The sequence below is a fragment of the Ursus arctos genome, unplaced genomic scaffold (genome assembly GCF_023065955.2).
Source record: "Ursus arctos isolate Adak ecotype North America unplaced genomic scaffold, UrsArc2.0 scaffold_27, whole genome shotgun sequence".
In the NCBI taxonomy this organism is placed as follows: domain Eukaryota; kingdom Metazoa; phylum Chordata; class Mammalia; order Carnivora; family Ursidae; genus Ursus; species Ursus arctos.
Window position 1 is genome coordinate 1436570 of NW_026622952.1, and position 12768 is coordinate 1449337.

The following is a 12768-nucleotide window of genomic DNA, read 5'->3' on the forward strand; positions in this document are numbered from 1 at the left end:
AGAGCTCCGGCCACTTAAAGAGAGGTTTGGGGATCCCTGGTCAAAGGCCAGCTGCTGAGCTCTCGCACAGCCACAGCAACCGAACAAAGAAAGCCCGCATCCTGAAAAGGTGCCACCTCCCCCAGATCTGGCTGAGCTTGCATCGGGCCAGAGAGCGAGCACGGTCAGCTCACGCAAGAAAGACTCTCTGGCTCTAGTGTGGGAAAATCAGATGAGTCTGGCACTCCCGGCCTTCGGAGCCTTCGCGGAAGGCTTGTTCTGCTGCTCCAATAGCATCTGTTAGGGTACGGTCTCTTGTCAGCTCGAAACTTGCCAGCGGTGAGTCTCTGTCCAACCCTGCCCCAGGCTCTTATCCACAAGCTGGTCATGTGCCTGTTTGTAATTTGATCCATTCCCTGCCCTTCCCCTGCAAACTATCTTTTCCATACTCACTTGCCAACTGGCTCCAGTGAGGTTTAAATAGAAGATTGGAGGATGGGAGAGAGGAAGAAGCCAGAGTGTTTCTTCCCTTTCCTCTCTCTGCTTTGCACAGTATCTCCGGCAGTGGCTTTGTCTTCTCCACAGCTGCAGCTCCCACCAGATAGGCCTTCCCTCCATGGTGCCGGCTGCTTCTGGGAGCCTCCATGGAGACCCAGCTCTTGGCTTCCGATAAAAACAACAGCCCTCTCTTTGCTCCCCCAGCCTCGGGGACGATAGTGACTTCCTGCTATTGCTTATCTCTGGGTGACCTCATCGTCCCCTGCTTGGCTTTCAGATCTTCCGAAGACTTTTGTAACTAAGTCCTGGCATTAAAAGGCTTCTGTTTGACTGAGTGGGCCATGGCAAATACAGTTGGCTCTCACAGTTTCAGTCTGGATCATGCCTTACCTGATGTCTGCCCAACTGACTCAGGTCCCTACCCGAGACTTACTTTGGGACTACCTTTTCCCATGGGGAGTCCCTGTTCACTCACATCTAGGTCTTTAGTTCTCACCTGTGTGTAACCAACCATGTTTGATACCAGCCCACCCAACGCAGCCCTGATGCCAGCCCCAGCCCTAATCACTAGACTTCACCCCCATCTGACCCCAGCTCTCATGGGGCCAGCCAGTTTCTACTGGCATTTGCTACCTGTCTCTCCTTGCACTCAGTAACAAAGTTAACACACTACACTGAGGTTCTCAATAAATATTCACATTCACAATTTTTCTAGGAGCAACCATACACCATTAAGGGAGTAGGTTAATCAGGTGAAAGCAACCTTGTGACTTGAAATAACTATCTAACTGGCCCCAAACTTGTCTGATATTTTCACAACTCTCCACTTCCTTTTGGCTGGAAAGATACAACAGATGTACAAACTAGAGTCAGAACACAGTGTTCCAGGAAAAGATTATGCTTTTGGCAACTACCCGCATACGTGCAGTAAGTACAGTATTAGCGCCTATATTCACTTGATACTTCTTGTTTTGTAGAGAGATCTGCCCCCATTTCAGGCCTTACATTCCAAATGAAACCAATGAATTATCCTTAATGGCAAATCTTAGAAAGCACAACTCTCATGATTAATTTTTCAGAAAGTTAAAAACAAAAAACAAAACAGAGATAACCATATATAACAAGATGCTGGTGGTGCTGACCTGGGCTTGGAGCCAGGACTGGCACACAGGATCGCTTTCCCAGGGGGACAGGCGCTGGGTTTGTACGTACTGCATACTGCACTAGAGCCTCTGGAAACACCCGGTTAGTGTCCATGACGTCTTCTGGAAAGGGAAAGGGTAGGAGTTCCCTCCCATGTTCAGCCGGCGGCTGGAAGTGATGACTATTCTAATGTGTGCTTCTCGTACAGTTACTCGGCTCCTTCCCACTTTGCCCTTCAGCAAACGCAGACAGCTGTCTTAAGAAAAAACCCATTAATAAAACAGCAGACTCAGGCACGGAATTACAGGTTCGTTTCTAAAACGATCCACTGCGCAAGTGCAAAAAGTCCCCAAGAGTTTGTGCAGCAAAGATGGCGCGGCGTCTGCCGAACAGTCCGGGCCCCTTGCATCCGACGAGCCTGGGAGACCGAGGCCGAGGAGCCCACTAGCTGACCAGATTCCCGTCTCGCTTTGAATTTAGATGCCAAGGGTAGGTCTAGTATTTCAACACCACCTACCGCTGCAAACCAGTGTCGAGTCCCGAGAAAACCTGTCTATAGCAACGTCGATGTGAAATTCAGGACGTTTTCAAAGCACCTTGTCATTATTTTCCTGAAACCAGTGACTCAATTTTAAATGTCTACAGAATCAGAAATAATTTAAATCATAATAACTTAATTTTAAAAATAAGAACTTGGACTTTTATTATTTCTTCCCACTCAAGTTTCTGAATGATTTCATCCCTGAAAAATTACAAAAGGGAAAAATTCAGCTAGGAAATTTTGGCAAGTGGGACTTGTCCGGGCTCTTGTCTGCTCTGCCACTACCTAGTCGTATGACCATGAGTGTATTTGTTAATCTCTCTCCTGGCCTCACTTCCTTCCTTGTAAACAATGTGGTTGGACCCATACAGGCCTAAAATGTCCCATGAAAATAACTGTACAATTGGATCCACAATAATAACCTAAGAAATGCAGATTTTAATTCAAGGTAAATTTGAAATATAAGAAAATAAGAACACTGGATCTTAGATTTCTAAAATATTTTGGAGGCTACACTGCAGCTGGGGGCAGAGATTGTGACTATAAGAAAAACAACAATGTGAAGACAAAGGAATATGGGTGATTTAGAACAGCTTCCAAAAGTTACAAAGGTTTTACATGATATAATGCACATGTTTTGCTTTGTTGGTGTTGTTTTTAATTTGGAGCCCCAAGCTTTCTCCTTCAGGACAGAAGATTTTGTAATGTTTCTAAATGATCTAGGCCGACAGCATCTGAGGAAGAAAAAAAATCAAACAATCTACTACGTGAGCTTTCATCCTGTCACAAAGCCATTAGAGCTAATGAAAAACGATGGCACTAAGTTTTATTTATAGTTTCTTCTTCATAAAATGAAAAATGAACAGAAAAACACTCTGAATATAAATTTTTAAAGACCTTAAAGATCTAAGACCAGTAGCAAAAATATATATGTAGCCATTTTAAGCCTATAAATAGTCTTTTTTAAAAAAACGTGTGGAAAAGATTCCTTTTGGCTCCTGCTGAGTTTCGCCTTTCTCCAAGGCCTCATAAATAATTAGATGTCCTGCAGTCCAGGCCACTGTCATCAGGAATATGGGGCCCTGACAGTGTAAAAAAGAATCTGTCTCCAACTTAAATTGTATACAACCTGCTGCAGACCCCACTGACTAACCCCAGGATCACCCAGTGAAGCGAGATACTGCGTGCCGTATTTTTTAAGTCACCTACCCTCAAACCAACCAACCATGTGTTCCCTAAATCAGGTCTAGGAGTAGAAAATAGCCCTTAGTGCCCAAGGCTTCACAGCTTTACCCCATCTAATAAGACACGGATGCCCAGAACATTTTACGTGTTTTAATCCCCCCCCCTGTCATACTATAACAATAACAGCAACACTGTTATGTAAATAGCACTTTGAGCAGGGGGCACACTCTTCTAGCAAAAGAGTAAATGTTTTAGGGTTTGTGAGCCAAGGGGCATAACTGAGGATGTCCTGTAAGTACTTACATAATAAGAGAACACACACATTTCCTCAGATTTGTTATTGACAAAATTCAAGACAGTAACAACAATTGAACATAACCTAGATCAAATGAGGAAGAACAGAATTCTTTGGGGAGGGTTTTAACATTTCATTTAATTGAGGTTTAGAATTAGTGCTCCCTATCATCAGATCAATTGCAAATATGCATTTATAAAAACCATTCTCAACTCGCGGGCAAAGCAAAAACAGGCAGCAGGCCAGATTCACCCATAGTTGGCCAAGCCCTGCTCTACACTTTACAAAAGGTTCTCACTAATCGTTCATTCAGCTGAGAGTCATTACATTACTTCAGTGACTCTTCAAAGGAATTTTGATGAACATGTACGACGGGGCAATGGGGACACATAAATGGCAGAGGTGGGGTCCCCCCCACCAGGAATCTGAGCATGACTTAAAGGCAGGCCTGCCCCCAAGGGGCTCACTGTGTACTTGAAAGAGAGTATAGCAAATGCCGCGACACAGACGTACTTGAGGCAGGTGAGGCCAGGACAGCACAAGGAGGAAGTGGCCACCTCTGTCTAACAGCTGGGGCTGCTGCAGGGGTGAAGAGCCCAAAGTCCAGAATGAGACGGCCTGTCTTCAGATCCCAGCTTCCCATTTGCTAGCTGTGTGAGCCTGCATGCGACATTTAACCTCTCTGTGCCTCTGTTTCCCAACTGTAAAATGAGGGTGATCATATGGTGCCCAGCCTACAGGTACCACAAGAGCGTGGTTATGAGGACTCCACAGATTCATGCAGCGTGTTTACAGCGGTGACTGGCGCACAGCAAGCACACGCCACTGGTAGTTGCTCTCATCATGGCAGAGAGGACGACGAGGGAGCCGAGTCTCAAATGATGAGTGGGAATTTCCCAGGAAGACAAGGTAGAGAGAGAAAGGCAGAACACAGTACATGCAAATGCATAAAAACATGAAAAGCAACCCCAAGGGGTTTGGTGTAGCTCAAAAGGGAAGGGGGTTCAGAGGCAGGAGATGAAGATGACAAGAACAGACCACAGAGGGCTTATGTGTGCCATTCATAGGAATTGGTCCTTGATCCCACAGCAAGGGGATACACAAGTTTCAAGCAGCTCAGAGGCTCAGCCCTGTAGGATCTAGCAGCAGAGGGGACGATGGCCAGGAGGAGCCAAGGCTGGAGACAGCAACTAAACATGAGGCAGAGGCAACAGCAGCAAAGAGAGAGGACCACAGCCTGAACACGAAAACCGGTGGCGAAGGCATAAAGGAGGGGAGGACTGGGAGCCATGCAGAAGCAGTTTCAGTCTTTTTTTTTTTTAAGATTTTATTTATTTATTTGACAGAGATAGAGACAGCCAGCGAGAGAGGGAACACAAGCAGGGGGAGTGGGAGAGGAAGAAGCAGGCTCATAGCGGAGGAGCCTGATGTGGGGCTCGATCCCAGAACGCCGGGATCACGCCCTGAGCCGAAGGCAGACGCTTAACCGCTGTGCCACCCAGGTGCCCCGAAGCAGTTTCAGTCTTAATGGCCCTTAGCTGTGGGTCCCAAGGGAAAGGAATGAGGAGGAGTCCGGAATGACACCCAGATCTCTGGCCTTGGTATGCGGTGAACGGTGGGACTGGTCCTCAGTGTGGAATTCAGGTGGAGGAATAGTAATGGCAGGGAGGAGTTCCAGACAGAACAGTGAACCAGCTCCGTACTGCACTGGCAGGGCGGGGAGGTCTGGCCATATCCTTGCAAGGCAACTAGGCATGAAGTACCAGGGCAGGGCAGAAGTGGGACAGAAGGAAGAGCAAGAGTGATGGTCAGGAAAATCTGGAGACTAAGCCAAGTGCAGCGGACGTGGGCGTGGGGCATCAGAGAGTGAGCAGCACCGGTGCTCCTGGGAATGGGGCACCACCATGCACCGCGCTGTGGGCCCAGCTGCCTCGAGGACCTTGCTGGGGCTAAGTGGAACGGGAGGTGAAGAGCCCACTTTGGGATATGCTGACTTGAAGGAGCTCAAGAGGGAGATGTATCCAGGAGTCTGGAGCTCAGAAAAGAAGTTCTGAAAATACAAATTTGAAGGTCATCAGAAAATATGTGGAGGGTGATACCCTACCCTGGAGAGAGGAAAGAGAATTAGAAGGATACTGAGAGAGAACTATCTAAATGGAAGGGAAAATTAAAGGGAAGTGGTATCCCAGGAACCAAGGAAGGTCAAGAATGAAGTGGTCCAGCACAGTTGGCCAAACGCAGCAAAAGAGTCGGGGAAGATGGAGGCCCAGCACATCTCCACACTTCACAATTAGAAATTCACAGTGAGAGGGTCAGAGCAGTTGGTAGGAAAGCTTGAACTTCAAGGGGCGAATAGTGAGTCAGAAGTTACAAGGTGGCAGCAAAATGTGAGCTATTAGAATCCCGCTTCGGGGTGTATCCAAAGGAAATGAGAACGCTACCTCAAAGACATATCTGCACCCCCGTGTTCACTGCCCATTACTTACAGTAGCCAAGACACAGAAACAACCCGAGTGACCATCAACAGATAAAGGGGTTAAGAAAACATAGGGTATGATTATAACGCAATATCACTCAGCCATTAAAAAAGAAGGAACTCCTGCCATTTGTGACAACGTGGATGGACTTTGAGGGCATGAGGCTACGTGAGATAAGCCAGACAGAGAAAGACAAATCCCTGATGTTCTCGCTTGTATGTGGAATCTAAAAGGGCTAAACTCACAGAAACAGAGAGTAGAATGGTGATTGCTAGGGGCTAGAGGGTGTGTGAAACGGGGAGACATTGCTCAAAGGGTACAAACTCCCAGCCACACGATGAATACATTCTGGGGATCTAATGCACAGCATGGTGAGTATAATTCACAATACCGTCCTGCAGACTTAAAAGTGGTTATGAAAGTAGACCTTAAATGTTATTAACCACATGCATAAAAAAGGTAATTATCTGAGGGGATGAAGGTGTTAGCTAACATTATTGTGGTAATCATTTTGCAATAGATATGTGTATCAAGTCAGCACATTGTACACCTTAAACTTACATGCATTATATGTCAATAAAATCTCAATAAAGCTGGAGGAGAAAACCTCTAGGTTCTGGGGGGGGGGGCGGCTAGTGGAGGTAGTTGTGAAAGAGAAGTCTCATGAGGTGCCCACAGTCATGCCAATTTTTTTTTCACATAAAGAAAATAAGACCCAAATATTTATCCAAGTTCCCTCAACTAAAAAGCGGGAAAACGGGAATTCAGTTCCATGCCTGCTGGCTCTAAGATCAATGCTCTCTCTACCATAACACTTTGGAAACATCACATGTTTGATTAGGATGTAGGAGAAAACCTACAGCCAGGGATAATGGGAATATTAACAATAATATACTCTGTTAATGCTTTTAGCTTTTCCAGGGCAATAAAAATACTGGGATGGGCACATAGCATAGGGCTTAGTCTCAACAACATCCATACAACCCTTCCACACAGATTTTAACCTTGGACAGAAAATGAAATTGAGGCTCACAGGCTCAGGAACTGCCCAAGGAGAAACAAGGATTGAGTGAGGGATCAGTGATTCCAGAAGAGGTCAATCTGGAGGCACCGTTGGGACTCCTTTAAACTTAGGTAAGGGGGCTCCTGGGTGGCTCAGTCAGCAAAGCGTCTGCCTTCGGCTCAGGTCATGATCTCTGGGTCCTGGGATCGAGCCCACCTTGGGCTCCCTGCTCAGTGGGGAGTCTGCTTCTCCCGCCCCCCCTGCTTGTGTTCACGCTCTCTCTCTCTCTGTCAAATAAATAAAAATAAAATCTTTTTTTAAAAAATAAATAAAAAATAAAAGAAAACTTAGGTAGGTACCTCACACCTATCAGGATGGCTACTATCCAAACAAAACAAAACAAAACAGTAAATAAACAAAAAACAAAACCCCAGGAAACAATACGTCTTGGGGAGAATATGGAGAAACTAGAACCCCTGTGTGCAGCTGGTGGAAAAGTAAAACGATGCAGCTGCTGTGGAAACAGTATGGCTGCTCCTCAAAAAATATTTTTGTTGGGGCGCCTGGGTGGCTCAGTCGTTGAGCGTCTGCCTTCGGCTCAGGGTGTGATCCCGCCGTTCTGGGATCGAGCCCCACATCAGGCTCCTCCGCTGGGAGCCTGCTTCCTCCTCTCCCACTCCCCCTGCTTGTGTTCCCTCTCTCGCTGGCCGTCTCTATCTCTGTCAAATAAATAAATTAAATCTTTTTAAAAAAATATTTTTGTTAACTGCCATATGCTCCAGCAATTCCGCTTCTGGATATATACCCAAAATAATTGAAAACATGGTCCCAAAGAGATATTTGTGTACTCACAGTCACAGTAGCATTATTTACAATAGCTAAAAGGTGGGAGCAACCCACCTGCCCATCAACAACGAGGAGATAAATAAAATGTGGTACATACACTGGAATGGAAAATTACTCAGCCTTGAAAGGAAATTCTTTTAATCCTTTAAAAAAAGTTAATATGCTACAATATGGATGAAGCCTGAAGACATTATCCTAAGTGAAATGAACAAATACTGTAGGATTCTACTTACATAAGATATCTAAAGTAGTCAAATTCAGAGAAACAAAGGAGAATAGTAGTTGCCAGGGGTTGCCAGGGAAGGGGAATGCTACTGTTTGACGAGTACAGTTTCAATTTTGCAAGATGAAGAAGGGTTCTGGAAACGGATTACAGTGATGGTTTCACAATGTGAATGTACTTTTATTGCCGTAGAACTGTATAATTAAAACTGATAAAGATGGCAAGTTTTATGTTATGTGTATTCTGCCACACTTAAAAAAAAACTTCAGTAGGTATTTTTCCTTATTTTAAAACAAGAAATAAGGCACAGAAAAGCCAAGTCATATTTTTTAATTATATGAATTATTTACTGCAAATCTGGACCTAGAGCCAAACCTCTTACTTGTGAGATCTTACTAGATAGTGCTCATGGGTTTGCTTTCAACTTTGACTCTGAGCCGAGGTTAAGAAAATCATTATAACTTGTTGCCATGGTCCTTCCTTATGTACATACCTTACCTGGAAATTTTTTTCCTACAGAATCAGGCTAAGTACCTTCCTTCTCTCCATCTCTTGATGACTGATTATCTACAGTGTTTTTATACTACTGACGGCCTGTCTACAGATAACAATACGACAGGATATGAATGTATGACAAAGGCTTTGTCACCACGTCACCTCGGGAACACCTATTATGTGACCCACAGAATGTATCTTCAGGTGTAAACTAAGACCCCCCCCTTCACTTATACTGACAATTCATTGAGCTTAAAACATAGTATGTTCCTTTATATCGGAAACCAGGGATGTACTGTATGATGACTAACATAATATAATAAAAAATCATTTAAAAAAAACCATAGTATGTTCCCATATCTTTCTGTCATCATCTTTTCTTTCTTGAACAATGTTGCTAATGACAAAAACTGAACACATGCTAAAAACTTAAATGACTAATTACCAGAAGCTGTTGATCTGGGAGAAGGCAATCTAATTGCTAACTTAGAAATAGACAAAATTCTTTGAAACCCTTGAGGTAGCTTTCTTACAGTGAACTCCCACTGTGGTAGAGACTGCTAGCCACCCATACAATATCCATCCTTCTCTTTTTTTCCTTTGTAACAGAACATCCGTATTTTTGAGGAAGGCAAAGTGCCTGGAGAAAATTACCTTTTCCACATCCCTGAAAGACAGAGATGACCAATAAGATATTAATGGAAGTCCTTAGGCTGGATTTCTAGGAAGGAATTTAAAAGAGAGCCTATTCAACTGGAAGGTACCCTATTGACCTTCTACCCTTTATCCTTTTTCCTTCAGTCTGACTGACAGACATAATGGTTGGAGCTGCAGCAGCCATCTTGAGCCCATGAAGGAAGGAAACCAAGAGAATCTCAATTACTCGACATCCTTAAGACACCAAGGCAATGTCAGCAACTCTACCTCCAGTCTTCTTGGTAAGAAAATAAGCCCTTTGGAGTTTAAAATCATGCAGCGTGACAGAGGGGTCTGCACTCTCAGCCATATGCAATTCTTAAAGAGGTATACTTAGGATCCTGAAAAGATCCTCTCTCTGTGAAGTAAGACAATCTGTTGGAAATAAATGATGCCGATGACAATGATGATGATGGCATTACCCTTATGAAGTACATTGTAGGTGGCAGGCACGGAGGCACAGAGAGGGTAGGTAACTTATCCAAGGTCTCATGGCTAATAAGTGGTAAGGCTTGGCTTTAAACCCAGGCAGTCTGGCTCCCGAGCACATGCGTTTAACTGCAAGACAACAGTATCAAACACAAACTGACAGACACCGCACAAACCAATCTCCGCACACACACTACTCTTCAAGAAGCTTTGTCAATTCATTAACGAAAATTCTAACTGTATGTCATCCCTAAATTCTCCTCTACTTGAGAAATTATTTCCTGTAGGAACTGAGATTCTTGTCGCTCTGGCAGAACATCTGACTGGTTTCATAGCTGCTTTATATGCACCGTAAATACTGCTTAGATCATTACCACAGTGTCCTGCTAGAAATTCCTCCTTACCACCTCCTACGACTACAAGATTAGTCTCCCAAAGGTGGACCTTGGATCACATCACACCCTTCACCAAAGTCTTCAGTGGATCTCTGTTACCCGAATAAAGTCCAAACTCTTTAACCCATATCTGCTGCGGGCTCCTTTCCCACCTTCCCGCCTCTCCCCTTCACACTCCAAACCCTCCAGCCAAACTGAGCCCTTGGTTGTGTCCTGTATTCACCTGCGATTTCCCATCCTGCACCTTGGCCTATACCGTCTAGTCCACCTGGATCACATCCTCTCTCACCCCTCCCAGCCCCATGGGTCCCCACCAGACCAAACCCTCAAGACCCAAGTCAAAGCCTTGCATGCTGCATTGATGGCTCCTTCTGGACAAGGACTGAGCTGTCATGGTTCTGGTCGAGAAGGAAAAGCACTGGGTTCCAGGGTCTCCTGTAAAGAGAGTAAATGTAGCCCAGCCCTGCAACAGCCCCCACTTGGACCAGAGCCAAGGACTAGGATCCCTCTCCGGCAACACTCACCCTCCTCAGCCTAACTTCCTGGTGTGTTCTTACTTCCCTCCATATCTTATCTGACCAAAATCAACACCATGAACAGTCTTCAAGCTAAAAATAATCCCCAAAAGGAAACTTATAACCCTAAGGATGTGTAAAAAGGGGCAAGAGGAGGCCGCAGAAGAGCTCTGACCAGTGCCAAGGGGGTCCGGACAACATGATGCTTCTGCCTTCTGATCTACTGACCAAAATCGTCCAAGTCAGGGACACACAGAAGTAGCTTGCTCAAGGCTGTTACATCATAAGAAGGGGCTTACTTCTCCTAAGTCCCTCGGGTCACATGGATTGATTACTATCGGCTGCATAGCATCTTGCGTAGGAAAACAAAGTTAAGCCAAACACAAGGAATCCTCATGGATTGCAAAGCTCACTGGTTGATACAAAATTACCAGATTCATTTACTCAAAAACACATTCTAAACCAAGCCATGCATGATACCCCAGCCTAACGCTACTCAGTAGGGCTAAGTTTAGATCTCCTCAAGGAAAGCTCCACCTAACAGTGTTCTCTAGGCAGCTGCTCATTCCCAGGACACTGGTGATACTGGCTTTTCTTCCGTCACCCCTCAGGCAGCTGTCAGAGGCCTCGGGTACAGTGTGCGGCTATCTGGCTACCTTCCTCGACAGCCATCCACTCCCACAGGCACCACTGAGGTCCCACTCGCTCTTCCGGCCTCCAGTACAACCAACACGCCACGCTGCCCCTGGGAGATTTTTTTTTTTAAGTTTTGAAGAAAGGAAAGGATAAGAATCCCCCAAATCAGCCACATTCAGTGGTTAATTGGCAAACCATTTGGTCATTCTCACACCCTTTTCCCCCTCCGCTCCTCTGCCCCCACCTCCCCCACCCCTGGAAAAACAGGCAATAAATGAATGTGCTGCCAAAGCAGAGATGAGAAAAGCAACAGGGCATCAGGGTCACACACGCTTCTGGACCCCGTTACACTGGGGGTTAGAAAGATTTTTCCACGGCATCACCAACACTCTCTTTTTCGTTTAAAAATAGGTTTCTTTTTTTTAAGATTTTATTTATTCATTTGACAGAGAGAGAGAGCCAGCGAGAGAGGGAACACAAGCAGGGGGGTGGGAGAGGAAGAAGCAGGCTCCCAGCGGAGGAGCCCAATGTGGGGCTCGATCCCAGAACACCGGGATCACGCCCTGAGCCGAAGGCAGATGCTTAACGACGGAGCCACCCAGGCGCCCCTAAAAATAGGTTTCTAATCTCTCCCCAATCACACACAGCCCTTGGCAAAGGCAGCCACAGCATGGAAGAGAGTTGTTTATACCCTTTTCTTTGTCTGTCAGTGAACCCACCAACCCCCCCCAATTTAACATTTAGTTCCTTTAAATTAGGGAAAATTCTATTTACAGCTCTAAAAGGATTCCATGAAAGGGCAGAGTCATTGTCTGTGTGGTGCGTGCGTTTGAGCCCGGCTCCATCCATATCTCCGTTGTGGGCAACAGAAAGTCCTCAGCATCCTCAAAGGAAAACCACCACAGTGGAGACATGGTCACCTCCGGGAGCGGTCAGGCCACCATGCGGGCAATCGAGAACATGACAAACACCAGCTCCAAAATCAGACACTGAGAGACACTGAATCAGGTTGGAAGGAGCGCCTCTTCCCAGCCTGAAGGCCACAAAGCATCCAGAAGAACCTCTTTTTCATCTCCGACCACAAGGGAAGAGGAGGAATCATTCTAATGGGGAAACAGTAAATAGCAGTAATAAAGGTCTGTGGTGGCAGACCCTTAGGTGCCTCTGGAGGTCAGGGTCCCCCCAGGATGTGACTCCAAGCGCAGGCCTTGTGCGTGGGCCCTCACTTCCCGTATCAGAGCAAAATCAACACACAAGACAGTCCTCAAGCTAAAAATACTTCACAAAGGAGAAACTGTAACCGTAAAGCTCTGTAGAAAGGGGCAGGAGGGAGGCCCTGGGGAAGCTCTGACGGGTGCCCAGCAGTCCAGCCAACATCAGGCTACTGCCCTTCTCGTCCAGTGACCAAAATC

The 12768-nt window shown here is 45.7% G+C and overlaps 1 protein-coding gene across 4 annotated transcripts in view; it reads right to left on the reverse strand.

Moving 5' to 3' along the window:
• Nucleotides 1-12768, reverse strand: part of CSGALNACT1 (chondroitin sulfate N-acetylgalactosaminyltransferase 1) — a 326878-nt gene that overhangs the window by 265798 nt on the left and 48312 nt on the right. The window contains exon 1 of one of the 4 annotated variants that reach the window (XM_057303516.1): nucleotides 1620-2257. The exons of the other annotated variants lie outside the window; for them this stretch is intronic. The gene's annotated coding sequence lies outside the window, so the exon portion shown is untranslated. Of the gene's footprint in view, nucleotides 1-1619; nucleotides 2258-12768 lie in introns of those variants that run through there. 4 annotated transcript variants of the gene reach the window in all.